This window comes from Coturnix japonica, chromosome 3 (assembly GCF_054131305.1).
Source record: "Coturnix japonica strain WE chromosome 3, WE-NBRP24, whole genome shotgun sequence".
Classification (NCBI taxonomy): domain Eukaryota; kingdom Metazoa; phylum Chordata; class Aves; order Galliformes; family Phasianidae; genus Coturnix; species Coturnix japonica.
Genome location: NC_140665.1, coordinates 44,528,487 through 44,546,481, shown reverse-complemented (window position 1 = coordinate 44,546,481; position 17,995 = coordinate 44,528,487).

The following is a 17,995-nucleotide window of genomic DNA, read 5'->3' as shown; positions in this document are numbered from 1 at the left end:
TTTATTTTTTTAAAAAATGAACAAATTCACAGTACTATAGTTTCATCCAAAGTATGAGTGGGTAAGCCCAGTTCTTGCTCTGAAGGCAAATTTGAACTCAGATTAATACAGGGAGTTCTTACCACACCAGCCATCTGTATATTCACCAGAATCAGACAAAATGGAAGAAAAGCTTTTCCACTGCTTTTTAGAGACTGAGCATAAGCTGTACAAGCAACATTACTTCTACTGCATCTATTACTTGGACCATAGGGGCTCCATCTGCTTCAGTAATTAAAATCTAATTACAATTTTAAAAATGAACTAGCTGAGCATTGCGGCACAACTGCACAACCGAGTTCCTCATAATAACTTCAGTTATGCATGTTTGTATTTTCTTACTTTTATCACTTTCTACCCCACCTAAACAATTTAGGGGCAATTCTTCAGTGTCTTAAGAAACTAAAGTTACTGGGCAACCTCATATAACCTCACCATTAATAAGATCCAACCTAATTTGCAGTGATCTACCACCAATTGAAAAAACAACCCTGAAGGTGTAAAATTATGATTATGTAAAATTTGTGAGAGTAGCATCAGGACCAGGCCATGTATGCTTCTGCCATCAACACATTACAGCAGGAATGTTATTCCTGTTTTAGATTGGGAGTGAAATCCAGTCTCATTTTATCCAAGTCATTTTAGTTAGAGATGTCTATAGATAAGTAGGTCATTCTGAATTAGAAGATGTTCAGAAAACAGAAAGGAAGTTAAAATTCCAGATGTACCCTTGCCTGCGTCTGCAATTATACAATTTCATTTTCATCCCTATTATGTTATTAAGTTATACTAGAAAAATACTGTCACACAGCTGGGCAGAATCACTATTGGGCCAAGTGCTGCTTGTGATAAAATGTGCCTATATTTACATCTATCTATGTAGTAGACAAGAAACTAGATTTCCACAGGGTTCTTCAGTTACAATGATCAGGCTCTCACGAACATTGAATTTAGAGCAGTTTTGTGGCCCTTGTATAATAAAACAAGAAAGCATGATCATACACTTTGTTTTATTATTTCATGGAGTGAAAGCAGGAGCGATGTGCTCAAGAAGTGAAAGCAGGAATGACAATTGCTGAAAAGGTCACCACTCTTCTTCGTACTTTTTCCTATTTCTCCCATTCTCACTCTCACCCCATTTAAAGTTCTTATGGCTGAAACCTGCCATCCTTTCAGGCTTTCCAAATCCCTTCTTATTTCTATTATTCTGAAAGATCAGTAGGCAGCTGTGGCTACCTGGTAAAGAAAGGCTTCTGAAAGATGTGGTAGGCATCTGCAGGCACCAGGCGCGCCACAGGCACAAAGGTTATTTATTGCCTGCTGCTGTAACAACTAAGGGGCAGAAAACCATAGAAACTTTCCTGTTATAGTCTTAAAAACCTGAGCTAGAGAGAGTCTCTCATGCTATAGAAGTGCTATCTAGATGTTACTCCAAGGATACTGTCCCACATGAAGAGAAGTTACAAATGGCTGGTAAGGGATATATAAACTAGGGTAATGTGAGCAAGTTTTCCCAGAGGATGTTTATTTATGACCTTCATTCAGTCTTAATATTAGATAAAACTCAATGAAATTTACCCTTTCAGCATTGCATTTTTCATTTATGTCTCAGCTACACTTACCTACAGGCAGCTTCACACATGCTTTGCCAGCTTAAGATGTAAACTCCAGAGAGGAAGAGAGAGAATGGATTTCACCACTGTGATATTCACTGCTCCAGCCATCTACTCTCTTACTTTGTATGCCAGCCTCCCCTTCCAAGTATATAATTCACTGATTTATCTCTAGCAGATCTGTGAGGTGACCTGAAGGCACTGGAAATCACAGTTATCCGAGGCTGTATGCTATAGTAGGGTCACTTTGGGATCCACTTTGCTCCCTGTACTTCTTCCCCATGTTCCTATCTATCCTATCCACTGGAGTGAATTTGCCTATCACGTATCTGTGCATTCTTCTGCAAAACCTGGGTGCCTTAAAAGCAGTGATGTGACAGTTGCATGGATATGCCTGAGCTACTTTGCACAGCTGGCATTTTGGTAACAGTGCAAGTGAGAATATGACTTAATTTGGAAAAAAAAAAAATAAAAATCAGAGGAATCAAGTAGAAAATCATTGACGTACAAAGACTTATTGCTGCTAGTGATGAAACATTCATGAGAAGGGACTTAAACATCAACATGTCAAGCCTTTCTGCTAATCTAGGACACACCATTAGGATTTGCAGTAAACAGCTGTCAAATTTCCCATCAACAGCCTCCCTCTCCATTCACTGGAGGTACAAACGTGATCAAATATTAACACACTAGAAACCAGTAAAAAATCAAAGTTTGCTTAGATTTGCATACGAATTTCACCTACAGCCTTGCTAGGATAGAGCCAAGATAATATATTTGCCCAGGATCTAGAAGGGAACCCATTAAGGTAGCACACGTACCAGGACAGCCTGTATTAACAATCTGCTAACAGTCAGCAGCTTTGTGTTGCTGATGTGCTGGCCTTGCAGAAGGCCAGAAGACAGCAACATCTCAGAATCCTTCAGCAGCTACAGGAGCAAGCCAGAAAAGAGAAGGAGAGAAAAAGCTTAGAAAAGTCTCCAACTATCCTGCAGCAAAATCTCCATTGGTAATGAACCAAAACATGAAATAGCTTATTTGCTTTATAAACTTTCATAGCAAATTTTGTTTCTGGGCGGAGTACATTAATACCATAACATCAGAAGTAATTTATATCAGCTGGTAACAGTATTATTAACACCTGATACTTCTCCACCTCTGCTCTGCACCTGAGTTGATCTGTCATTTTTATGTATCAATGAACCTTTAACTTGAAGTCAGGTGTTGCACTGAATTCACATCTGCACTTGAGTGTTTTTTTTATAGGCTTTTACAGAAGGAACCATTTCAAGCCACAGTTTGCTGCCTACTGAAAAGTTGTTCCTATGTTATTTGTGATAGGCAGCTGTGAAGGCATCCCAATGTTGCTTAGCACCTTTTAGAACTTAAGTTTCATAAAATAACGTATTGACAAATATATACATATATCCTTCGGATTTCAAGAGTTATAAAATATATTGAGAGTAAGTGGAAAAATGAAATTGGGCCTCGGTTCTGGGATTTTTATTCTTTTAAAGTAGCATGCAAGTGTTACAGTAAATTTTCTGGAATAAAAATCTTTGTGCGGAAATAGAACAAACTGAGCATATCCTATACAACTTAAAAGTGACACCCAACAATAAACTTCCCAGTTGTAAGCTGTAATGCCACAGTGAGAAAATAACAGCAAGTTGGCAAAGTCTTTAGCTACAACAGATGAGAGCAAGCCCGAATGCAGCAGCCACAGACACAGAAACAAAGGAAGAATAACTACATACCTTGGAAAGGCCTCAGATAGATAAGGATCTCCAGCAAGATAACCTCATCTCCACTACCAACCCTTAAGTAAGGTCTGGGAAGGGGTGTATCCTGGCTCCACCCCTTCCATACACTCAGGTACATTGCATACTCCTGAGCTCCCCTGGGTTGGCCTTCCCACCAGGTGCTCAATCACTGTTTCAGGCTGTGACTAAGCATTTCCACTACCATAAGCCTAGCAATTGAAGATGTGAGCCAAAAAATGTGCCCTGACTATTCTTATTAACTAGTCTGTGATTGTAGTTATTTTTAGATACAAACATTCAGGTCAATTTGAAAAATACTGTGATAAATCTCAGTTGAGACTCTCTGTGTGTTGCCCTGTGAGCCACTAACAGGAGGTCATTGGACAGAGATCAAAAGCTTTATTTTTCTGGGTAATTCTAATAAATAAAGGTATCAGCTGTTGTAATGCAACTGCATTCAGGAATGATTTTTAGTGTACTCATTAAAGGCCTGTTATACAAATTAAAATTCATACTCTACTTAATGAAACAAAATTATTATTTTATCACAGCTGTTAAGAGACCCAAATTCATCCCTAAATTATACTGGTTCCATCTCATTTATAAAGTATGCTTACAGATGATTACTGTGGGGAATGAATTGCAGAAGAAGAAGGTGTATCAGAAGTTAGAGGTTATAAATTGAGTTGGATATCAGAGTGGATTCATAAGGTAGGGAAAGAGCTCTCACTTTGGATAATTCAGAGCAACTTGAAATTGCAACCTTCTGGAAATCTGAACCATTAGTAGAGCAGTGGGGAAAAAGTCCTGCATAAAAACCTGTAGCAAGACAGACCATGCAATGATGTGCAATAAGAATAATTCACTGAAAATATTTGTGGTGCCTATTTTGATTACAACAAATTCTATGTTTTTCTCCCTTTATCACAATATCCTTTTGGTAAAAATCCAAGCATATCCAGCTGCCTTAGGCCTGTTTTCACACAACTTATTCCTTGCCATCATGGCAGTGGATCAGGTCTCTTCTCAAAATGTTCTGTACTATTAAAGACATTTTGACTCATGAGGCTTGACTGCAACACTTTAGACAACCTATGTGAGCTGACAGCCCAGTGAGACGGCAGTGCAAGAAGAAGCTGGCTGCTGTGCAAAAACAGCATAGAATCATTCATCTTCCTGTCTCACTGGAGATTGGCAGGTCTCTCTGTTGACACTGAAGGATGTTTGTTCAAATGGCTGCCTACATGAACACTCCAGGTGTGTAAGAGAAAGTTCTCTGCTCTGTTGCACTACATAGAAAGACTTTTACATGTCAATTTTTGATCCCAGAGTAGATGAGTGCACAGACAGAAGGAGGCACTTCTCTCTTCCTTGTATTAACCACACTTTTACTGAGTTCACAAGTTTGGATTTTGGCTCTAATTGCTGCCCATTAATGTATTTTTGGCCATATTCCACAAGCAAGCTTCTAAAGATGGGTAGGTGGGCTACACTCAACACACAAGCTCAGTGCTTTCTTTGTGAAAGGCTGGCCATCAAGGAGATGTGCCTCTCTTTACTCTTTTGTTAGGAGAAAACTGAAAGAAAGTAAAGGCAGAATTTGGAGCTGGAACCCAGCTGACCACTCTGACCGCTACATCATGACACTGATGGCTGATGGCTTCTGCCAACTGCTAGAGCCAATGGCATATTCTTAAACAGAGATCTCAATGTGTCCTGCAGATCTGCTTTGCAAATTTAGATGTGCTCTGTGAGACAAGTCTCAGACAGCACCCTCAGATCCTTCCATAAATATGTCAATGAGACAAGGCCAGAGTCAGCCTCTAATGTCATGCACCAGATATGCAGGAGGTCAGAAGCCAAGCTTGAAAATTCAGTAAATCTACTATGCTTGCTCTAAGATTTTAATTATTTCAATTTCATTGCTTTGCAGTGTAGTCTGAGTTAAAGTTTGAGTTAATTTCCCAATCAATTAAGATGTAAAAAGGAGCCATCATGGGAAATGTTTTGAGTTGAACAGAGAAGCTAAGGCACTTCTAATTTGAGTAGTCTGTTTTAGAAAACCCAGCATTTACAGCCTAATCATATCCAAATGACAATTTGCATCAACCTTGTGGATCATCAGACTATTCACTACTTCAGTTCACCTGACAGAGAAGCAGTGGAGATTTGAACAGCTTACTGATTCCTGCAGTACATGTTCTGCTCATTCATTTCATAACCTTGTGGTTATCTCCCTTACACATAGCAGACTTATGCAGAGCCATAAATTAAGTACAGTAATCAAGATAACCTTCAGATACACCTCATTTTAAAGGTATTTTCTCACAGCTCATTCTGTATTGATAGATTCACCGGTTGAGTCAGCCACAGACATACACTTTATATTACTTGTACCATGTTTTGCCACCATCAGTATAAAAATATGTAGGTAGCTCTGAAAGTAATGCCTACTATTTACTTCCATAAAAACTACAACAGATACAAAGAGAACAATAACAGTATTTGATAGAGAAAAGTATCAGCTCCAAAACACTTCTCTAACATAGTCTCTAGCATCAGCTACACATTGTCACCAGCCATGAGTAACAGCCTGTAAGTCACGCTCGCAAAAATCTGGACCAATGAAGGTGACCCACAATCTCTGTCACCACTGCTGAAATGCACCACCCACCACCTTAGAAACACTGTTTGGTCTCCATCAATGTCCAGAAAGCACCAATGAATGGTCAGTGGCTGCTTTTTTTTCTGCACAGAGGAATCCAGTGACACACCTTTGCTTCATACGCATTTCTATGTGAGACTCCATTTAGTCAGACTGCTCCTCTGCTGCCATCTGTCACAAGGCATTAAAATGTAATGGAATATTAATGGGAAGTTTCAACCTCTACTGCCATATCATCAATATTTGCCTCTAATATTGTGGACCAACATAATGAAGTAAGAGGCATTATTTTCTGAGCAGCCACTATATAGAGAAAAGGCACGTGAACGGTACGCACAGTATATCTCTTGCACATACTTCATAAGTATGTGTGCAGATTCACTGCAAATAGCTCCTACAGATGTCAAGAGTTTCCCAAAGGAGAGATGAAAACTTTCTCCTATGGTATCCATAAAACAAAACCCAGGAAATATATGAGTCCTCTGTCAGCTGCCATTACAAGACAGATATCAGTTCCAAATGCTACTGTTGTATTAGCTGTTTCAATGCAGAAACAGCAGTACTCATATCCTGTTCATAGTAATTTACTGATGGTTACAGGCAAGCCCCTGTTAAGCAGAGTACACATTACAAACATCTTATCAGCACGGAGTCAAATTAAGACAACTTCTCCAGGCAGGATACTGGTCTAGATCTGATGCTCGCTGGGCTAGTAGGACTCTTATTTAACCTAACCAGTGGTCCCAGAACTTCTGTTATAAAGTAGATCCAGCACTAAACATACAGTCAGAAGAAGGATATTGCTCCAAATTACTAACTAATGTCTGGGTTACATTATAAAGTAGCATACCTGGCTTCCTGATGGAAACAATGTTAGCAATTTGAGAGGAGCACCTAAGGATTATCACTTAGCCTGTTCATTTTGTTTGGTTACATCCATGTTATAAACCAATGAGTAACAAGGTTTATAAATAAATCTACTGTCTTGACATTACACATATTTATTCTTCAAAAGTGTACTGTTAATACAGAACACAGAACAGCAATCCAACCCAATTAAGTATATATTTAATTATTTTTTTTCCTCTTAAAAATTAAAGAAAATAAGAATTAGTGCAAAATTAAGAATCTTTGCTTACAGAGAAAAGCAGAGAGTGGCATTACTTTCTTAACTTTGCTTTATTACTTTTGTTGAAGTAGATATTATACACAGCACATTCCCATCCATTAATACTGTAGTCCATACTTAGCATGAAGACACATCCTATGTGCCAATATTTATATAATGCTTTGGAAAAGGAAATACTTGTTTTTTTAATCTACAGCTCTGGAAAGACCTAAATCACACACCTCAGATTCTGCTGTTGAGTAACCACTCTATCTGCGATTGTCTGGTAGGTCCGGACTGATTCATTTTACATCTGTCCCTTGTTCTCCTTCTGAACAACACTTAGCAGATCCCAACTTATTAATTCATCCTAGATCTTTTAGAGGAATTTTGTTCTAGATCTTGAAAAGCCCACAAGGTCAGCATTTTCCTGCTAAAGACAGTATTACTGCATTTCTGTCCTGGCTGAGGCTCTGCTGCACTGAACCTCTCACTCAAGGAGAAATAAAAAGAAACTCTAAACAACCCACCAAAGCAGTCATGGAAATACCATCATGCAAATATTTTTTTGCAAGGTATGTTATATACATACATATATATATACACACACACACACACATAACCTACACGGTGTTAGCTTTTACAAGCATCTCAGAAGTGGTTTCAGATCATCTGTGCAGTTTTTATTTATCTCTCCACAAGCATAAACACATAATTTACATTTATAGACTTCAGCTGATAAATTGAAATAGTATCTTCATATCATATATGTATCATTCATACTCCCAAGGTAATGATTTTCACTTGATTAGGCTATACTCAGTGAATCCAGATCAGTGGAATTTAGACTCACTGTATTAAAATTCATAATCCAGGAGACACAACTTCTTTATCTTTAGTGCTACCTGTGTGTTCTTCCTCTACCCTCAGCAACAGAAGCATTTTTAAGCAACACTCAGGGGGATGAAAATCACAGTTAATAAAACAGATAATCAAACCCAACACCAAGCTCCTCAACAGTGAGGGCATAAATTGGAACACAACTTTTATACAAACATGAGGAAAACTGTTTACTTTGAGGGTGACAGAGCACTGGAACAAGCTGCCCAGACAGGTTGGGTCACCTCCTTCTCTGGAGTTACTGAAAACCATCTGAGTGCTTTCCTGTGTAGCTTCTGTTAGGGAACCTGCTTTAGCACGGGGCTAGACTAGATGATCTCCAAATGTCCCCTCCAGCCCCTACAGTTCTGTGGTTTAGCACCACAGCAAACAGTGAATTTGTGCCAAGAACACAATTTGTCAGGGAAAAAGCAAAGACAAGACCATGCCACTAGCATATGAGAGCTTCTGCACTTAATGTGCTCTGTGCAGGCAGTCAGCTGCCGGACTCTGAGCTGTGTAAAGCGAAGGAGAGATGAAACCCTGACTGGGCATGGTGGGGATAGGTTGATGGTTGGACTAGATGGCCTTAGAGATCTTTTCCAACTGTAAAAATTCAATGATCAGAGGCCAGCACTAATGACCGAGACTCACTGAGGGACTGAGGTTCCCGTTCTGAGTTGCCATGTGGCCTCCCACAGGATTAAGATATAGAAGTAGATGACATCTCACTAGGGCCTCCAGAGATCATTTACTGCTGCAAGGCAAAAATTGGTTTTCTTTTGGCTTTGCCAACAGTAGAAAGAAAATAGCCTGCACTGAGATCAAACTGTGTTGGAATTATACATAGGGGCTGGGGTTTGATAACAAATAATGTGTTTTGGGAATATTGCATTTTTCTCTCCCAAAAACACTATCTTAAAATAAATATTCGGTAATACTGCTTCATCTTCTCCGAGTATGTCAGTCTTGAAACTGAAGTCAGCTGGGAGTACTAATAGCTAAAGGTGTTCATGCCAAAAGACAATCCCTGAATCTAAGTTACACTGCTGTAGCAGTCAGGCCTGATCCCTCTAAATCCTCCCATGACAAAGAGTTGTTTATCATAGTCATTCATGATTGTGGCTCCTTTCCAGTGTCAACGTGGATATTAGCAGTCCACATTCTTCAGTGAAACTTCTCAGTTTGCACCACAGTGAAAAGTGAGTTGCCATCTCTGATGACTCGCAGTTTTGTTAACTCTTTCTGTTTAAACTTACTGTAGATCACATCTGACAAATCTGGCAACCAGTAAGCCTAAGCTTGGGTACTGATTTTCCCAAGAGCAAAGCTGAGTTGCAACCTAACAAGCCTTTTCCTTAGCAGTATTTCTGTTGAGAGGATTGCAAATATTTGGCTTGCTATTTAGCAATGAAGGAGGAGACCGGAAAGAAGTGTAGTCATTCTTGTGACTTAAAATGCAGTAACGTAATTTGTAACAGCATTGGAAACACCAGCTCTGTGTGCAGGTTGCTGCTGTCCTTCCTCAGGTGCTTGAATGGAAGTTATACTTAGAACTAATACTTGGTCACTTGGAGTTGGCAGAATGTTGCACAGAGTATGGACCTCACACATGTGGCTGTGGAGCTCAGATGAAAAGGAGAAGGGGCCCTCAAGCAAGTAACTCAGATGCAACTAACTTCCCCAGGCTCTTGTCCTGATACTGCTTTGGACCTGAGAGAACAGCAGCTGTCTGTATCATTCTCCACACACCTAGATATTTTGCTTCATCTGTAAACCAAAGATTGTAGACTTTTTGGTGTGGGTTTTTAGAAGCCAAGCTGCTTGAAGCAGGCGCTGGACAGAAAATAACATTTTTTATTCCAGATTAGCACCTCATGTCAATCAATATAATTAGACCTGAAATTGACAATATACAACTTACAGTTGGATTTCAGTGGTTTATTCTGTTTTTTATTATTTCACTATCCTGCTCATAAAGAGTTTCTATATTGCCATCCCTCTTGCAGACCTTTGAATCACCTCAATCAGAGCTACAGGGCTGACTTACAGCCCTGTCACTGCCCTCCGAGGGCTGAGGTGAGAGTACATACAAGAGACGGCAGCTATGCAGGATGACAGCAGTCCACTGCAGAACAGCTCCAGCAGCTGAACTGTGCAACTCTCCAGCATAAACCAGAGTAACATGCACTTCGCAAAAAATCTGAATGAATAGAAGAAAATCATGCTGATAGTTTTTTGATTTTGGGAAGCAGAACTTTTGTATCTGCCACTATTACACCATATGTTGATGTTTAAGACTTTCTTCTCTGGTAAAGGGGAAGGCAAGGACCATACATCAATAAAGAGCAAGGAAAATGAGGTCCGAAAGATACTGTGTTTGCTATGTTAGTAAAGCCAGATGGGTAAAGCAAAGGGCATGTATTAGAAATCTAGTGCAATGATTCAAGTAAATGGAGAAAGGGCTGCCTCTGTTCCTAGGAAGCACTTCATTGAACAATACGATTTCATACTTCACTACTTTTGAACCACATACAAAGTCTTATTTACAGGATAAAACCTTCTGCTGACCTGAATAGCTATTTAGGCTGCCATTCACAGTAGCTTTAGCATCTGGTGCAAACTATGTATGTAAAACATGGAAGTTAGCAAGCAATTAACTTCAGACAAGTGAAATAGCTTATAACATGTAGAATTATAAAGCAAATAGAATCGTAGAATATCCTGAACTGGAAGGGACACACAAGGATCACCAGCTCCAACCCCTGGCTCCGTACACCACCACCCAAAATCCAAACCCTATGTCTGAGTGTTCTGTCCAAACACTTCTTGAGTATTTGGGGCCAAGCCCACCACACTCTGGTACAGAATCTGTCCCTAACACCCAATGTGATCCTCCCCTGACACTCTAAGCCAGTCTCTCAGGAGGCTGAGAAAACCTGCTGTGTGGCTAGAAAACAGTAGTGATGAATTTGTCTGAAACTTTTGTAGTTTATTCCTTAAATTACCTTGTTAAGCCACTAATTAGTTTCTTGAAGAGTAATTAGGTGCCTACACATGATGAATTCTGTAAGTACTTTGACATAGATTGCCAGCCCTGGACCACAACATATAATTGCAAGAAAACTAAAAATATCTCCAAAATAGATAGGGATCATAATGACTGTCATACTTCTATCATTCTTTTTTTTGCAGCGTAAGAGAAAAAGTAGAAATACAAAACCTCTGAGCTAAATCCCCGAGCAGACTAGCTTATAAATATCATTTTTAAGGAGAACAGTAATTATGGGTGAACTGAACGGAATGATTAATATTTATAAACACAGACTAAGGGTAGTTTCTGTATCGAAGATAGGCTAAGTTGTACAAGAAGAATCAATATTTGTACCAGGTTGTTTAGGCTCTTCCAAGTGCTTTGGTAGATAAGTTTTTGGTTGTTTTTTTTTTGTGAAAACAAATACGATGCTGCCTTGATCTCCCATTGGCTGTCTGGAGTTACATATGCCAGTTTAGGGAAAGGAGATGGTTTTATAGAGGATCAAATATAATGAAAAGTTCTTCAGATGATGGAATCTGACCTGTGATTGAAATAAACTTAGGAATGTGTGTCAGTCGCTGCAAGGCTGACTGTGAGATCTGCGTCTTTTTGAAGCTTTGATTAGCAACTCCTGTCTGCGTTCAAATGACAAAGATCAAACACATGGGAAACTGTAAGGAATTTTAGTTTCTAGGTGTCAGCTGCCTTCTGGTACAAGAAGAGAAACAGCTTTAGGCTCTGGGCACTGCAGTCGTCTTGTCAGTATAGCTCTTGGCACTTCTAGTTGTGATTTTGTATAACGATCTGTTAAGTAAATATCTCAGAAATAAATTTATAATCATGAAGTCCAGAGCCATCAGCTGATAGGATTATAGGAAATCAACAGCCACAAACGGCAAATTTTTAGTGCCCATAAGTGAACAGACAGGACAGGCTCTGCAGGGAGAAAAACAATGATGTTCATAACAAAAAAAAAAAAAAAAAAAAAAAAAAGCTTCTTGGGTGCATGTGGTAACATCATCTGTAATTTCAACACATCTTTTATCAGAATGCTCTATTAGCAAGTGTGTTCGATTTGTCAACTCAGTCTTCTCACAAGGGCAGCTGGGAATCAAAAGTGCAGTTCAGTCCATGATAGACACTGTGCATGTATGTATAAAAGATGGCTTGCGATCAAAACATAACAGTGTTTCCTACATATACCCACTCACAAGGATTGAATACAGATCATATTGACACTAAGCAGTAATTCATTACTAAATTTTTAATGCAAAGTCAATGCAATGCTCTAAACACTAAGCTCAAGCCTGAACATAAGTGATCACAGTCTTCAGTCACACAACTTTGATAGGGACAGGGGAATAGGTAATTGGCAAAGTTCTTTTACAGGATTTGATGGGAATGCTAATTTGGTGCATGGTTCCCTGGAGCTGAACAGTAAGATGATTACTCCCCTTCAACCTCAAGTTACCTTTCTTTCTCCTGCAATGAGACAAAAGCACATTTCTGAAGTCATTATTTCTTAATTACCTACTCTGTTCTGCTAATATCCACCATGTAAATACAGCTTCCCTTTCTAAGTGTTGCTGAACAATAGATGCTACCAAAAGAATATTAAGTGGTCCTAAACTGGGGCCAGGGGAGCCCATCTTGGGACACTGCCCTTCTCTTCACCCTGCCTGGTGGGAGGACGAGGTTTGAGAGACCCAGGGGGGCTGGCACTGCCTCTCCTGTGGGAGTGCATCTCAACAGAGGTGCTGAGGCAGTTAGGTTAGCAGCCAACTTATTACTTCTTTAATTTATCATAGATAGTTTTGTTTAACTACCTTCAGCATAACTCTGTCCTGTAATACACAGTTGTCTGTGATACTTTTCAACTAACTGAAATAATGACAGATCCAATAATTAATTTCTGAGACAATCCTTACTGGAAGGGTAGTCCAGAGGACTGAACTTTTAAATGTGCTTTATTACAATATTAGTACTTCTCTTTTTACCTTGCCACTTAAGGCAGCCTTAAGAAGAGAAAAGTCAGGGGGTGCGGAATGTTGCAACTTTAATCACAGAATGGTTTGCGTTGGAAGGGAAAACAAAGATCATGTAGTTCCAACCACCTGGCCGTAGGCAAGGCTGCCATCCTCTGGATCAGGCTGCCCAGGGCCCAGTCCAACCTGGCCTTGAAAGTATGAGAGGATGGGACATCCACAATCTCTATAGACAACCTGCTCCAATGCCTCACCAACCTCTCTGGATGAAGAATTTCTTCCTAACATCTAATCTAAACCTCCCCTCTCAGTTTAAATCTGTTCCCCCTTGTCCTATCCATAGATAGATCACTATCTATCAACATAAAAATTCAGCCCTCCTCCTGCTTGTAAACTTCCTTCAAGTACTGATAGCCTGCAATGATGTCTCCCAAGAGCCTTCTCCAAGGAGAATCTCAATTCCCTCAACCTTTCTTCACAGAATAGGTGCTCCAGCTCTCTGATCATCTGCATGGCTTCCTCTGGACCAGCTGCAATAGCTCTGAATCACATTGTTTAATCTCATGTATGGTCTGAGAGATGTGACTACTACTACTAGAAACTAGAAAAAAAAATTCCTCAGGCATCTGTCAACAGCAGCTATTCAGGCAAAATATAGTTAGAAAAATACCCTCTCCCCATTAAAGCTGATTACTACATTAAATAAAGTGTTATATTTTATCCAATCTCTGTGGTAACAGACACGCTATAATCTTAATTTATCACTATTCTTTCCTTTACAACTGGGTAAAACTAACAAATAGATGTAGTGACTGCAGACAAAGCTGACAGGCTTAAGCTGCAGTATGTATGTTAATGCACTTTTCAAATAGCTTTGAAAAGCATGATTATGCTTTCCTGTTTTGGCTTTTATTGAACCATAAAGAGCCCTAAAATCAGCAGTGTCATGAAGAGATCTCATTTAGGGGGGTTTGTAATCAGCTTGTAAGAAATATAACTCAGTTGTGTGCAATGACATTGTATTATTCACAAAAAGTTTCTAATTTAAGACACACGTTCCAAGAAGCTTTCAATGGGAGCACTGCTTGGGGCAAAGAAACGGAAGTTGTACTATTTTTTCCCCACTTCATAGTAATTGATAAGGCACAGGAGATACTATAAATAATGAAGAGAGCAACAACCTTGACAGGCTTGCAGAATTTTTAATTAGAAAGCTAGGTGATCAGTTTCTTGGTGGTCTTGTTTTGTGTTCAAATACTGATGGTCTCTGAATACATGAATGGAAGAAGCCAACCATAAGAAGTGCACAGATGTGAGCCTGTATCTGGGAAAGCAAGTAAAGAAGAAATACAGATATATGGGAGTGGCATTTCAGAAAAAATATTTATCTGTATCTACCTCCTAATTATACTTCTGAAAATAACATTACAAGTACTAGTATTGATAAGAAAATAAGGCCAACAGGCCTTCAGTAACATGAATGCAAGTCATTATCAAAAGAATTTCATTCATATGCGTTATCAAGGTCGATATTAAGTAGCTTTCCACTCACAGAAGAGCAAAATTACTTCTGACAGGTTCTTGACAATACCTGGTAAAATATTCACAGGCAGACCAATAGTCATATACAGAAAGAAGAGCTGAAGTCACCCACCTGATGAAGAAGCTCTCTGCCAACACAACAATCCTACACAGACAGCATTTAAGTCCAAGAGATGCCCTGCTTTCAGTGGCTGGCCCTTATATGTCCACCTCCTCTGGTCAGATGGGGTGCACAGATGCAAACAATCCACCTGTGCTCCCTAAGCCAGCTGCACCTCTCACCAGGTGCTCAATTACCAGCTCAAGACATAACCTAACAGTTTCCCTATGGGTGGGTAACCCAAAAGTGAGCAAACTCATCTATTAGCTTCTGCATTTCCTGTGGAGCTATGGTTATTATCCTGAGATACTGAGCTTTAGCAGCAGATAAGGGCTGTATAGCAAAACTGCAATCAGTAGAACAAGTGAAGGAACATTCCTTTGTATTTGAGGAGAACAGAGCTAGATTGCTGCATCTGCTTTTGGACAGCTGGCTCAGGCCCTTGCCACCAACTGGGCAGCAGAAACTGTGCTATGAGAAACTACTGTGAGAATTCAAGACCAAAAGATAGCTCTCACAAAGGTGACCAGTAAGTTTCCATAGCAAGTAAGGAGACTTTCTGGGTGAGAAAAATGCATGTGTAGGCAGTAGGCAGACAGATACCATGGTTTGCTCTGTTTGAATACAAAGGCTGGCCCATATTTCATAGTAAAATGTGAACAGTTGTTTTGATGTTCTACTTCTGTTTCACCTAGTTTTCCTTTTCAGCCTGGAAAAAGGAAAACTTGGCAGGAACAGGGGCCTAGTAGCATTCTTATTCTGCTCATGTTTGAGCCACTCAGGTTTTCCATTTGTTCACATCTGTATTTTTATAGAAAATTGATAGGCGCTATAATTGCAGCCTGCTGAAAGCAAGTAGGTCAGAGCTACGCTTTCCATTCCAGCGGGGCTGCTGGGGCTAGGGAGGCAGAAATGCATCTGAATAGTTTTTCTTTCTGTGTGCATGTCTGTTTGCCACAGCCATTCATTAGACTCCTCACAACTGCTCACCAAAATACCTTCAGGGACATTAAGCAAAACCAACACAAGCATCTGTGTTTAAAACATCCCTCCCTTCTCAGCTATTGCTCTTCTTGGTGCAAAAGGTTTATTCTCAGCTGTGTAAGATGGTAGATTGGCTCAGTAATTCTAATGGTGAAAAATTCATCAGTGCAATTTCCTAACATGTAACCAAGGAGCTGGTGAGGGGAGAGACTGGTGGACCTCCTACTTCTAAACAAGGAAGAACTGCTAAGAGTTGTGCAGGTGAACCAGGGCAAATGTAGGCCCATTGCTGAAGGGGACTGGGTGACAAAGCAAACAGAAGTCTGAAGTGCTGAATCTCTTCTTCATCACCATCTTTACTGGTAATTCCATACCATTACACGAAACTCAGGTCCCTGAGGCCAGAAGGGAAGTCTAGAGCAATGGAAATGTCCTCCTTGTCACTTGAGAAGGATCAGATTAGAGAACACTTAATTAAACTGTATATAGATAAGTCTACAGATGTGATGGTGTGTACCTGTGCATGCTGAGCAATCCTGTTGATGTCATTGAAAAGTAAATCTCAGTGGTCTCAGAAAGGTCATGTTAGGCGGGGAAGGATTCTGAAGACTGGAAGAAAGCAAACTTCCAACCTGCTTTTAAACAGCCAGATCTGGAGAACCCTTAACTTTCCCTTCTTTCAGATCAGTGATGTGGCTCATAGCAGTTTCAGCTTGAGTGTATCTTCTGTCCACTCTCTTATTCTAATGTGTGAAACCACATATTTGGGTTAGGCATTAGTAGCACACTGCAAATACATACAGAGAAACACAATTGCATTGAACTGCTCAAGATAAAGACCTACCCTTCAGTATGCAAAATCCGATCTCCAGTGAAGAAAAATGAATGGTTTTGGTACCTATTTTTGTAGTGCCACAGTTATGCTGCAACTCTTCAGGCTTGTACTCACATTAAGTTACTGTATTTGATCAAATGTTTGCCTATTGCCATATAAAATTCAGGTGAATCTTTCTCATCCAAGTGGCTTTTATTCCTTACTTCCTTAAAACTAGCTTGAGATTCTCAGACTGTTGGTAAGGGATCTCATCCTCCACTTATTATTTTGAGCGATTTTTCAAAGTGTTTATATCCCAGTTATAAAGACATAGTGATTACTATGGGGGCAAAAGGAATTCCACATGCAGATGAAGAGCTGCTGCAATACTGCTAGGTGTTTTTCATATATATATATTTTATAACCAAGTCACTTGTTCTAGCTTGCAACAAATTCTAACAATTACATTCTCCACTGCTTTGCATACATTTAATACTGAGTTATTTTTCTTTCAGCTACATACCTTAGGCTATTTTATTGCCATAAAATGAGTATTTCTTATATATATGTCTCTAAGCTAAATGTTATTTAGTAAACGTACAAAACCAAGACATTGTCAGGGTGCTTACCTGACTATAAAAAGAGAGACTAACAGGAGTGTGAATAGTTCATCTGGAAATAATATGTTTTGGAGATGATGACTAACAGATAAGACAGATCCTGTCTATGTGGTTTTGTTGTTTTATTTTCTGTGTAGGCATTAATTCTTAACACATAGTGGCATGTAGGAAATCTATTCAGCCTCTCTGGCTTATCACTTTTAATAAGCATGCTAATAGAGCAGGTCTTGTTCTGAGGGATTCCTTGGTGCTGTCTGCAATAGTTGGAAGCAGCCCCCACCTTCCCCTTCCAACAAAGGCTGCTGTGCCTGCCTGCAGCTGTTCTTTCTAAAGCAGAGCTTGAAGTTGCAAAGAGTGCAATTTCTGTTGGAACATCATGAATATTTAAGTGGTGTTAAAGACAGAAGATAGATTCCCAAAGATGTGTAAGCCAAGGAAGATTTCATCTTTGTTGACCACTGGAAGAAAGTTCCTTTTCTGATGAACATAAGGAATAGTTACTGATCACTGAGAGCTTCATTCAAGGCTGAATGCAGCTCTCCCTTTTAGTTATCCAACTAAAGGTGTTGGTTTTTTTTTCATACAATTGTTATTAATCAACACCTTGACTAGACTTGTAAGGCTGATTTTTTCATTATTGTCGTGGGAATAGAATACTCAGCCTCGTGGAATGACAGCTTCATTTCTGCACTACAGTGGACAGGATTGATGCCTCAGACTTGCAGTGGAGTGAATTTTTTCCTTCAGGAAGGTTTTTTGAAGAGCAACTCTGTACTAGAAGAGAACAAAAAATACATATAGCCAACAATTCTCTCCACAGGATGATTTGTATTGTAAATGACTAAA